Source organism: Musca autumnalis, unplaced genomic scaffold (assembly GCF_047663935.1).
Source record: "Musca autumnalis isolate F117 unplaced genomic scaffold, ASM4766393v1 scaffold_3, whole genome shotgun sequence".
Lineage (NCBI taxonomy): Eukaryota > Metazoa > Arthropoda > Insecta > Diptera > Muscidae > Musca > Musca autumnalis.
In genome coordinates this window covers 66,168,243-66,181,828 of record NW_027411866.1, presented here as the reverse complement: position 1 = coordinate 66,181,828, position 13,586 = coordinate 66,168,243, and the positions used below count along the sequence as shown (strand labels likewise).

The 13,586-nt window shown below is 32.6% G+C and overlaps 1 protein-coding gene across 3 annotated transcripts in view; it reads right to left on the bottom strand.

Annotated features, from left to right (window-relative positions):
- Positions 1 to 13,586, bottom strand: part of Rbcn-3A (rabconnectin-3 alpha) — a 696,059-nt gene that overhangs the window by 285,233 nt on the left and 397,240 nt on the right. The gene's annotated exons all lie outside the window — the stretch shown is intronic.

Here is a 13,586-nt window from a genome sequence, read left to right as displayed (position 1 = left end):
TCTCTGTTAAGACTAGAACCTCTAGACAGAGTCATATTTTGATATTCCACTCGGTTGATAAGACATAGATACAAAGATTTTCAATAAAAATCATTTACCCCACCAAAATCATTGTGGCAGAGCATATTGTGGACTGATAAAAATCTATTTGAACATAATTCATCTTAAAATACCCTTTCCTGTGAGGTTGAGTCAAAAAACCACAAAAAGTTGGGTATCTTTGTGAAATTAATGTACTTGTGATGCTATTTCCGTGCCCAAATGCCGACAGGCATCAGAATAGTCTGATCCACCGTTTAAAATACTGTGATATTTAATATTTTGGCATTTTGAACGATCTTTCATAACAACATGGTAGTAAACTGATCGAAGTGTTATGTATTCATTGGCAGAACACTGCTACTATGGTTAGGCTGGATTTTGTGGAGCACGTTTGGAGCGTATTTCGGTTCAAACTTAAAGATATTTCCTTCAAATATCACATTTTTAAGAGAAAAAAATGCTTACTCTAATAATAAAGTCAAAATCCGCAAAATATTCCGAGATAATGGGAAAAAGCCATCGAAAATATTGTTTAATATTAAATCTCGTGATTATCCCCATATCCTTGAAATATAGATTAGGGTTCCCAAAACCGAAACCGGTTAACCGATTTTGAGTTACAAAACCGAAACCGGTTTTTGCCAAAATCGTCATTTTCGGTTAACCGAAAAAACCGGTAATTTGTGTCGGTTAACCGGTTTTAAAAAAATAGTAATACAGTGTTTCCATCTTATATGCACCCCCGATATAAGCATTCCCCCGTTAATAGCACTGAAATTTGTGCAAATGTTATTTTTGGTTCAAAATACATTGGCATTATTTCGATATATGCATCTCGCTTATATGCATTCCCCTCTTATAAGGACTTGAAATTTGGTCATCATTCTTTCATTTTCGCTTAAACAAATTCGTTTGTATGCACCGGCTCAAAACAATTTGGATGATAGTAAAATTTTGCATAGGCGTTAAATATGGCAAACATATACGTGAAAAAGGCAGTAAAGTGGAGAAAGACCCGTGAAGAAATCTTAATATAAAACGCAAAATGAGCAGGCAGTCTTCGAAATGCGTGCGTTTAGAGCTGTTCTTTCAGGCAATATGCTTTTAGAGAAAGCTGAGCTAATTGCAATAAAAATAAATAAGCCATTTACTCGATCTACGGACTGGTTATGGCGGTGGTAAAAAGGCAAACATTCTTTGACTAATTTAGAGAATCAATGAATATTGTTTACTCAGTTAAAAAGGCATGTTTTTGCATTTACATACGATGTGATTTTTGACAAGCAGTAACAACCTACAATGTTATGGAGATACAGGGGAAGTCAGAGAAGTTATGTCGGAGAATAATGAATTATATGAAAATATAAATGTAATAAGTATTATTCGTAAGGCTGTCAAGCCAATAAATTTCTTCATGAAGTAGAATATATAGAGCAGTTCTATTTTAGACAATGCACAGGCAAAAATAATGGGCTTTTTATATCCTCCACCATAGTATGAAGTGTGTTTTAACTTTGTTTTTCCGTTTGTAAATCATTGAAGTAATCATTTGCAACACTATAAAGTATAAATATTCTTTATCAGGGTAAAATTCGGATTCGATCTATGCATTTCCGTTCCTCCGTCTATGGTAATCACTCTTACGTCCACAAAAAAAGACATAGAATGCTGAAATTTTGGAAAGATGAGTCTTTTGTTTGCCGTTCGAGTTTTGGTATAGCCCCCATATAACAGTACCGAAAATACCTGAATTTTGAGGGTTTCATCTACATTTTCAGACCGAATTAGCTATAATTTTGCATTTATGTTTCCAAGTATTGGTATAGCCGTCATATATCGGTACCGTCTGATTTTAGGTATTTTGAGGTTCTCAGTGGTCAAAAGACTTCTTTGCCTAAAATTGTGAACATTGGTACTTTCGTAACAGCATGAAAACTAATTATTCTATATTAGGTCAGAATATTTCAGGGTTTGGCCCGGCCGAACCATTAGGAATAAAAATAATTAAGATTCTTCTCTCTTTAAATATTCGTAACTTCCGAGCCTAATACTACACAAAGAAGTGGGATGTTTTCTTATAAATGAAATGGCTTTTTTGTTTGATTAATATATGCACCGATGCGGGATTTGTATATAGGTACTGATTGTGCTTATAAACGGGATTTTGATATATAAATCCCCCGCATATATGTACTGCTTTGCTTGCATTTTCCACAGTGCTTATATCCGGGAAATACTGTATTATTAATATAAATTTAGAATTGTATTCTTGAAAGTAAACTAAACTTAACTAATAAAAGAAACGGGCCATGTTGTAAATGTCAGATACCTTTAAATTTGAAAAATATTTTGTGTAAAATGTATAGTTGTGCCAATCTAGTTCAACTGAACGATCTATGAATCTACTGCGTATACGTAATATCACAAGGTAGTTTGAATGACGTTACTCATGAATTAGTAAAGTAAACTAAGAACTTGTCGAATTTAAGGTTGTAAAGAGTAACGGTAAAAAATGCATGTTTGATTCCGGCACGATAATTTGAGGTTCTCAACGCATGAGGGAGAATACAGACTTAATAAAATGTATACTTAATTCTTTTGGTACACAATTTTATGTATGTAAGGGTTTTTACTTTTCTTAGAGTACAATTTCAGTCTTAATTTCGCTGTCCCCACTTCGATGTTGAATGTCAAATAACAGCGATATTATGAGATAATTATATAATAACGAAGTCGTTATACTAAATTTACCCCTTTGCGCACATTTTGAATCAAATATTTATCAATTATGAGCAATTTTGTACCTGTTTTACAAAACCAGTTAACCGGTTTTGAAAAATTTTGAAAGCCGAAAACCGGTTTTTGAAAAAGTTGAATATTTCGGTTAACCGAAAACCGTTTTGTTTAGAAAAACCGGTTTTTTGGACAACCTAATATAGATCAGTAAATGGGTCCATAATGGTACGGGTGTGTGTGAAATATATTATTTTTACCGTAACTAATAGTAACCAAAAATATAAATAAGGAATTTTTAATTGCTGAGGTCTAAAAATCAATAGAACAATTTTGTCAAAATACTTATGCCACGCAGTGAAATTTTATTTCCATTTTGATTGCTTGAGTGGAGTATTCACCAATTGGCTCAACTTCATTTATTACCCTCTATTACAGAGAGTAATGTTTTTCAAAACGAACTGACAGTGTTGAAAAATTTTACTGCTCGCTACCAATATCATGATTTCATCCCGGCAAAGGGAATTATCAATTGGCTTCTCAGTTTTTGAAATGATGCCTTTTTAGCGAAAAACCGAACTCTTTAAGTGTCTAGTATTCCCATATGAATGAGAAGCACACTCACTTTTCGTCTTTTCCAAAGAAACACCAAAATCAAAATATTCTGCAACATGTCAGCACGTATCAACTAAGAATTCGTCGATTTTTTTTTTTGTTTTTAACAAAGTTCCAATTTGCGCGTGCCTCTGCCTATGAAAGAATTGTTAATATTCCCCATATATACGAGTTTTCAAACTCAGCCTTTGTCTACCACCACATACATATACAGTGCCCGGCATAATTATTTTGACAAAATCTACATTGGTCTTAAAAGGCATATAATTATTGTCAGCATTCATAAAACGGGATATTAACAGCTTAGGGGTGTTCTTTGACCTCTCAGCTAAATAAAAATTAATGGATCAACGAAATTCCAGATTAATTTCTGTTTAGGTAGGCGAATGTTTAAATAGGGAGGCAAAAGCAAAACGGCATAAGTATTTTGACACTTTATAATTATGTTAATTTTGGTACTTAATCGTACCTTTTGGTACCAAAATCATTGAAGTAAAAACATATCTGACAGTACTAGATTTTAAATTAAAATAGGGAATGCTGGTGTCAAAAGTTGTAACGAAATTTAAAACTACAGTTTCGGAGATAAATGTAAGTAATGATTAGATATTGTTGCAGTTATCTGTTTATTTTGTAAGGAATAAATATCAAAATACTAAAAGCGCTGTAAATATGCACGATCCAGACAGAAAATGTGAAAATACAGAAGTTGCTCTCCGCTAAATAAAGCAGAATTACAAATCTAATCTTACTTATGCACACAAATCCTCATCTTCTGGGCAATTTAGACGTCAAAACAAGTTCTCTGTTAAGACTAGAACCTCTAGACAGAGTCATATTTTGATATTCCACTCGGTTGATAAGACATAGATACAAAGATTTTCAATAAAAATCATTTACCCCACCAAAATCATTGTGGCAGAGCATATTGTGGACTGATAAAAATCTATTTGAACATAATTCATCTTAAAATACCCTTTCCTGTGAGGTTGAGTCAAAAAACCACAAAAAGTTGGGTATCTTTGTGAAATTAATGTACTTGTGATGCTATTTCCGTGCCCAAATGCCGACAGGCATCAGAATAGTCTGATCCACCGTTTAAAATACTGTGATATTTAATATTTTGGCATTTTGAACGATCTTTCATAACAACATGGTAGTAAACTGATCGAAGTGTTATGTATTCATTGGCAGAACACTGCTACTATGGTTAGGCTGGATTTTGTGGAGCACGTTTGGAGCGTATTTCGGTTCAAACTTAAAGATATTTCCTTCAAATATCACATTTTTAAGAGAAAAAAATGCTTACTCTAATAATAAAGTCAAAATCCGCAAAATATTCCGAGATAATGGGAAAAAGCCATCGAAAATATTGTTTAATATTAAATCTCGTGATTATCCCCATATCCTTGAAATATAGATTAGGGTTCCCAAAACCGAAACCGGTTAACCGATTTTGAGTTACAAAACCGAAACCGGTTTTTGCCAAAATCGTCATTTTCGGTTAACCGAAAAAACCGGTAATTTGTGTCGGTTAACCGGTTTTAAAAAAATAGTAATACAGTGTTTCCATCTTATATGCACCCCCGATATAAGCATTCCCCCGTTAATAGCACTGAAATTTGTGCAAATGTTATTTTTGGTTCAAAATACATTGGCATTATTTCGATATATGCATCTCGCTTATATGCATTCCCCTCTTATAAGGACTTGAAATTTGGTCATCATTCTTTCATTTTCGCTTAAACAAATTCGTTTGTATGCACCGGCTCAAAACAATTTGGATGATAGTAAAATTTTGCATAGGCGTTAAATATGGCAAACATATACGTGAAAAAGGCAGTAAAGTGGAGAAAGACCCGTGAAGAAATCTTAATATAAAACGCAAAATGAGCAGGCAGTCTTCGAAATGCGTGCGTTTAGAGCTGTTCTTTCAGGCAATATGCTTTTAGAGAAAGCTGAGCTAATTGCAATAAAAATAAATAAGCCATTTACTCGATCTACGGACTGGTTATGGCGGTGGTAAAAAGGCAAACATTCTTTGACTAATTTAGAGAATCAATGAATATTGTTTACTCAGTTAAAAAGGCATGTTTTTGCATTTACATACGATGTGATTTTTGACAAGCAGTAACAACCTACAATGTTATGGAGATACAGGGGAAGTCAGAGAAGTTATGTCGGAGAATAATGAATTATATGAAAATATAAATGTAATAAGTATTATTCGTAAGGCTGTCAAGCCAATAAATTTCTTCATGAAGTAGAATATATAGAGCAGTTCTATTTTAGACAATGCACAGGCAAAAATAATGGGCTTTTTATATCCTCCACCATAGTATGAAGTGTGTTTTAACTTTGTTTTTCCGTTTGTAAATCATTGAAGTAATCATTTGCAACACTATAAAGTATAAATATTCTTTATCAGGGTAAAATTCGGATTCGATCTATGCATTTCCGTTCCTCCGTCTATGGTAATCACTCTTACGTCCACAAAAAAAGACATAGAATGCTGAAATTTTGGAAAGATGAGTCTTTTGTTTGCCGTTCGAGTTTTGGTATAGCCCCCATATAACAGTACCGAAAATACCTGAATTTTGAGGGTTTCATCTACATTTTCAGACCGAATTAGCTATAATTTTGCATTTATGTTTCCAAGTATTGGTATAGCCGTCATATATCGGTACCGTCTGATTTTAGGTATTTTGAGGTTCTCAGTGGTCAAAAGACTTCTTTGCCTAAAATTGTGAACATTGGTACTTTCGTAACAGCATGAAAACTAACTATTCTATATTAGGTCAGAATATTTCAGGGTTTGGCCCGGCCGAACCATTAGGAATAAAAATAATTAAGATTCTTCTCTCTTTAAATATTCGTAACTTCCGAGCCTAATACTACACAAAGAAGTGGGATGTTTTCTTATAAATGAAATGGCTTTTTTGTTTGATTAATATATGCACCGATGCGGGATTTGTATATAGGTACTGATTGTGCTTATAAACGGGATTTTGATATATAAATCCCCCGCATATATGTACTGCTTTGCTTGCATTTTCCACAGTGCTTATATCCGGGAAATACTGTATTATTAATATAAATTTAGAATTGTATTCTTGAAAGTAAACTAAACTTAACTAATAAAAGAAACGGGCCATGTTGTAAATGTCAGATACCTTTAAATTTGAAAAATATTTTGTGTAAAATGTATAGTTGTGCCAATCTAGTTCAACTGAACGATCTATGAATCTACTGCGTATACGTAATATCACAAGGTAGTTTGAATGACGTTACTCATGAATTAGTAAAGTAAACTAAGAACTTGTCGAATTTAAGGTTGTAAAGAGTAACGGTAAAAAATGCATGTTTGATTCCGGCACGATAATTTGAGGTTCTCAACGCATGAGGGAGAATACAGACTTAATAAAATGTATACTTAATTCTTTTGGTACACAATTTTATGTATGTAAGGGTTTTTACTTTTCTTAGAGTACAATTTCAGTCTTAATTTCGCTGTCCCCACTTCGATGTTGAATGTCAAATAACAGCGATATTATGAGATAATTATATAATAACGAAGTCGTTATACTAAATTTACCCCTTTGCGCACATTTTGAATCAAATATTTATCAATTATGAGCAATTTTGTACCTGTTTTACAAAACCAGTTAACCGGTTTTGAAAAATTTTGAAAGCCGAAAACCGGTTTTTGAAAAAGTTGAATATTTCGGTTAACCGAAAACCGTTTTGTTTAGAAAAACCGGTTTTTTGGACAACCTAATATAGATCAGTAAATGGGTCCATAATGGTACGGGTGTGTGTGAAATATATTATTTTTACCGTAACTAATAGTAACCAAAAATATAAATAAGGAATTTTTAATTGCTGAGGTCTAAAAATCAATAGAACAATTTTGTCAAAATACTTATGCCACGCAGTGAAATTTTATTTCCATTTTGATTGCTTGAGTGGAGTATTCACCAATTGGCTCAACTTCATTTATTACCCTCTATTACAGAGAGTAATGTTTTTCAAAACGAACTGACAGTGTTGAAAAATTTTACTGCTCGCTACCAATATCATGATTTCATCCCGGCAAAGGGAATTATCAATTGGCTTCTCAGTTTTTGAAATGATGCCTTTTTAGCGAAAAACCGAACTCTTTAAGTGTCTAGTATTCCCATATGAATGAGAAGCACACTCACTTTTCGTCTTTTCCAAAGAAACACCAAAATCAAAATATTCTGCAACATGTCAGCACGTATCAACTAAGAATTCGTCGAATTTTTTTTTTGTTTTTAACAAAGTTCCAATTTGCGCGTGCCTCTGCTTTATTTCCATTACAAAAGTGCAAGGGTATATTTGAATTGATTAAATTTATTACTAATTTTAAGTACTCTAGTACAGGATTAGAAAGAATATTTTTTCATATTTTTGTAAAAGACTAATACGGTAAAAAACCAAACACATAATTTTTTCAAACATGTCAAAATAATTATGCCGGGCACTGTAATATGCCTGATGAGCTGAATTAAACCACCAGCGAAACGATCGTAGCATACCGATTGGATGTGTGTGGACTTCGCTAGATATCACTTTTTCAATACAAAACTCCTTAGGTCATGATAGCTCAATCAATTCTCTCACAAATAAATGACCTTCGTCCTAATAAGACAACAATCAAATAAAAAAGCTTTACAATCGATGAATCCATGTTGACATATTATATACAATATGACTGAATTTCTTTATAATGAAGTGTTTTAGGGGGGTCTCATAATATCGACCATTAAAAATAATTTACGTGGAAGTTGTGTTGGCGTCAATGTAGAAAAATGGGATTGAAGCCAACAAGTGTTTTACTTTCCTTTCCCATTTCTGACTTAACCTTACATTTCATGGACCTATGCCCAAAGAAAGAATTAACATGATATTAGTGTATAATTTTTCTATGGATCTTTTACCAAAAAAGTGTATGTGGAGGCACATACGCGTTTGTTGAAGAATCTATTTGAAATAGGTGTATATTGACGTGTTTTTGACGGTCAAAATCGTAGGCCTATTGTGCGACTTTTACCCACTTTAATGTTTTTGCAGTGTGGGATGCAACTGTCGGCACACTTTGGCCGCTGAATGAAACATCGAAATATGCATAGATATTGAAAGAGATTAATTTGTTGTATCCAAAATCGGATGCGCATCAATTTATTTTAACTACTTCGCGAATAACAATTAAATTAAATTTTCATGTTTTTTGAATAAGTTATCACAGTAAGCAACTAAGCTTTCGTGATTGTAAACCTTGTTTCTTGATGAAGTTTTAGCAGAGTATATTAATTATTGTATGGGATTTTAGCGAAATAGTTGGAGGACTCCCAAATTTTCTTTTCTAATTTTTCTAATCAAACCAAGAAATGTATTCGTACGAGGGCGGTTCGGAAACTTCTTACCCTATCAATGAAAGAGAATAGTTAGTTTTTCAAAAATATTTTTATTTTTCAATATAATCTCCTGAAACTTCAATACACTTAGTCCAACGCTTTTCTAGCAATTCTATCCATTGATTGAAAATGTTTTCCTCAAGGTCTTCAAAATAGTGGTTTACAAGTGTAATTGCATCTTCATTTGAGGTAAAACGCTAGCCAGCAAGGAATTTTTTTAGATTTGGGAAAAAGTAAAAGTCACTGGGAGCTAAATCAGGAGAATAAGGTGGGTGGTCAAGCAACTCGTACTTTAATTCATTGATTTTAGCCATTGTTAAAACACTCTTGTGCGCTGGTGCGTTGTCTTGATGAAAAATTATTTTTTGTATTGTAAGCCAGGACGTTTTTCTCGAATTTGTACATTTAATTGATCCAAAAGGTTGCAATAGTACTCTGAATTTATTGTTTTACACTTTTGCAGATAGTCAATCAATAAAATACCGTTGAAGTCCCAAAAAACCGTTGCCATAACCTTACCAGCCGATTGAATTGTTTTTGCCTTCTTTGGGGCACTTCCTCCAGCTTCAGTCTATTGTTTGGATTGTTCTTTTGTCTCTGGAGTATAGTGGTGGATCCATGTCTCATCAACAGTTATGAAACGACGCTTAAAATCCATTTTATTTCGCTTAAAATGATCCAAACAAGCTTGAGAAATGTTCATTCTTATGCGTTTTTGATCGACTGTTAACAAATGCGGCACCCATCTTGCAGAAAGCCTTTTCATCTGTAGTTCTTCATGCAAAATTAAATGGACTCGATCATTTGAGATGCCGATGATATTAGCACTTTTATTCGTCGAGCATTTAATACCATATCATGCACTTTGGCTACAACTTCTGTTGTTGTTGCTGGTTTTGGACGCACACTACGTGGTTCAACTTCAATGCTTGTACAACCACTTTAAATTCAGCAACCCAATTTTTTACTGTTGCATATGAAGGAGCACTTTCACCTAACACATTCACCATATCATTATGAATTTCTTGTCCCGATAAACCTTTTTTATGTAAATATTTAATGACAGCACGCACTTCTAATTTTTCCATTGTAAAAAAATTGCGGATGCGTCTTTTTTGAACACCTGTTTCTATATGAAGGAGCTGCCAGATTGAAACAAAATTTAACATGTGATCATAACAGACAAGAAAGTTTCCAAAACACTTAACTTTTTTCTGTTTATACCGCGCTTTTTGTGCTAGGCTAAGAAGTTTCCGAACTGCCCTCGTAACAATATTCCAACTATAAGTTTTTGCCTTTTGTTGTTGCTTTAATTAGCAATTTATTTACCAAACCTCTATAAATTTGGTTTCATAATTTTCTACGTATTGTCCAGACTCTGTAGATACTTTTAGTTTATTTTTTAAGGTTTGTGCGTACTCTGGGCAGGATAATTTGGATTTACTTCAAGATCTTTTTATTATTTGCTGATATTCCGCAAAAATAAAAATAAACTTAGTAAATATTTAAATGTCTACGAATAGATATGGAATACGTACAGATTTGAATACAACTTTTTTTCCTTAGACTCTATTCCAAAAATCGCAACAACATTTTTTACCTTTTTTGAAATGGAATTGCAAAAGAAATTTGGTTTTTACCATATATCGGCCTTTTTGTAGAAAATTTACTTATGTTGAAATTGAGGTATGGGGTATTGTAACTCGCGAATTGTTGTAATATACCATAACTTTTGAACGCATTTAGGGAAAGTAAACTGTTTTAGCACAATACACCGATGGATTTCTTAAAATTATAATTTGAACGGAAGCTGTGGTGAAAAAATAGGAAAAAATCGTTGAAGGAAACGAATTTTTTTAAGTCAATTTTTAATTAGTGGCCTTACATACAATGTAGAGCAATGTAATGTTCAAAGAAGAAGTTAAAGAATACACTTCAGAGATGAAGTTTCTAATTTATGATTTTTTAATTTAACCACTGCATCAATCTCAAACGGATGCTGACATTTTGAAGACTGAAAAATTTGGTTTTTTGAATTTTTGCTCTAATCGGGACGCGCAACTGTACACGTTTAAAAACTGATTACGAGATTGTAGTACTCGCGATTACGCATTTTTTATCTTAAACTCGGGCGTGTAGCGTAAATTTTTATAAAAAAACTGTTTTTTGATTCAACATTTGCAATTATTCTATATTATCATTCATTCTTTATTAAATAGTTAGTTACATTATTTGTCTTATATTCTATAATACATTGCACAGATGTGGCTTCGCCTTATATCTAAAGCATTATATACATTCATATATTGAAAAAATATTAATCATAGATAAAGTTAATTTGCATGAAGGAAAACTATTAGCAAAAACCTTCTACACTAAAGACAAAAAAAAAAGAAAAATAATAATATAAAATTATTTATAAATCATTCTGCATAAATATTTGATATTAATGGATTATCAGAAAGCAAGCATTTTTCACGAAATCTGCTTATATTTTGATCAATACATTCATGAACAGTGCGTACGTTGCTCATGATATGTAACCAATCAGTTGGGAAATCCCAAGGTAATTTTAGGGCCATTTTAATGACTTTATTTTGTGCAATTTGTAAGCGCTTAATGTGCGACTAGCACAATTTCCCCACACAGGACAACCATATAAAATAATTGCTTGGAAGATCACCTTCACAATTATTATTTTATTTGAGTTGCTGGGCAGTGAATTTCTATTCATTAAAGGATAGAGAATTTTTTTGTACATATTAACTTTATCTATAATATGGGTAACATGACAATTAAAAGTTAATTTTTTATCAAGAAAAATTCCTAAATATTTTACATTATCCAACCATGATATACTGTTGCCTGTTATGACCAGATTATGTATTGGTAAAAAGCAAGCTTTTCTTTTTCTACTGAAATATATTGCTTGTGTTTTGGAAGAATTTACTTTTATTCTCCATTTATTGTAATAATCAGCAATTAAATCGATAGCACGTTGCATATTTGTTAAGATATTTTGACTTAGGACATCTGTGTAAAAAATTCCAACATCATCAGCATAAGATGCTAATTTACAAGGGGATAGAAGAGGCATATCAGAGCAGTATATGTTGTACAAAATAGGACCTAACACAGACCCCTGAGGAACTCCTGCTGTGATGCACTTTAAATCAGAAAAGGAATTATTGACAGAAACACTAAAATGCCTATCAGTTAAAAAGTTTTTAATCATGTTTACTAGGTATAGAGGAAACTGAAAGTGGAGCATTTTGAAGACTAAGCCTCGATGCCAAACACTGTCGAAAGCTTTCTCAATATCAAATAAAACTAAAGCTGTGGACATTCCAGCACTTAAACCATTTTTAATGTCAGTACATATACGTTTAACTTGATGTATAGTAGAATGAGAGTTTTTAAATCCAAATTGCTCATTTGGTATGATTTGCTTATCGTTTATAACTTTGATATCTTTTGCTTGATAATCTTCTCAAATATTTTGCCAAGAGTGCTGAGTAAACTTATTGGCCTATAATTTTCAGGTTTATTTTTTGGTTTACCAGGTTTGGCAATCGGGATAATTTTTGCTGTTTTCCATGAGCTTGGAAAATATTGAAATTTAAGACAAAAATTAAGTAGCTTTGTTAAGTAACGTTTAGCATATACAGTTATATGCTTTATGATTTCGTTATTAATTTCATCTAGACCACAAGCTTTTCTTTTGCCTAGGGTACTTATAATACCTTCAAGATCATCAACTGTAATTAGTTCAGAGTTGGGTGTAACAATATCCAAACTCTCAAAGTTCACTATAGTCTCATTTACATTTTGAATATGTTCTGGAATTCCAATATTATCACAAATTCTATGATTTGCACTAAATGTTTTTGCAAAAGCATTTGCTTTGTCATCATCTGCTACCAACGTTTTATCTTCAAATATCAAACTATGACAACATTGAGTTTTATTCTTTAACAATCTAGATACATTCCATTCTAGATTTCTGAAAGAATGAATTTCATTGCGGATAATAAGAGAATATCTTGTCATATAATTATAATCCGATAATTGACGGTACCGAATCCAATCTCTTCGAAATTTATTCTTAAGTTTGATCAGATTTATTATGTAATTTGGGAGTTTGCAGTACTTCGCTTGAGGTAAATATAAAGGTACAGAACGTCTGACACCTTCAAGTAGAGCACATGTAAAGTAATTGACATGATCATCAATATCAGCACATATATCAACATTAAAATTAGTGTTTTGAAATTTAGAATCAATAATTTCTTTGAATAACACCCAATTGGCGCGAGAAAAATTAAACTTAAACAAATTGGACGGTTGATGAGTAGCAGAGAGATCAAAATGGATTGGCAGGTGATCTGAAGAAAGGTCATTAATTGTGTGAGGGTTGGATATTAATTGTGGAATATTAGTTAGAATTAAATCTAGAGTCGATGGATTACATCCAGAAGAGGCAGGTATATAGCTAGGACTTCCAGGATATGTTATTGTAAATGGATACAGAGGAGTTAAATCATTCAGGATATTGCCCCAGACGTTAGCTCTTAAACAATTCCAATTACGGTGTCTAGCGTTTAGATCACCACAAAAAATGTAATTTGAGCGTGTATTAACAATTTTTCGTAAATTAGCTTTATATGCACTACGAGTTGTGCTATTGTTCAGTCCTCCAGGGAAATAAATACTGTATAGTTTGACAGAATTAGTATTATTCAATTTTATCTCAATCCC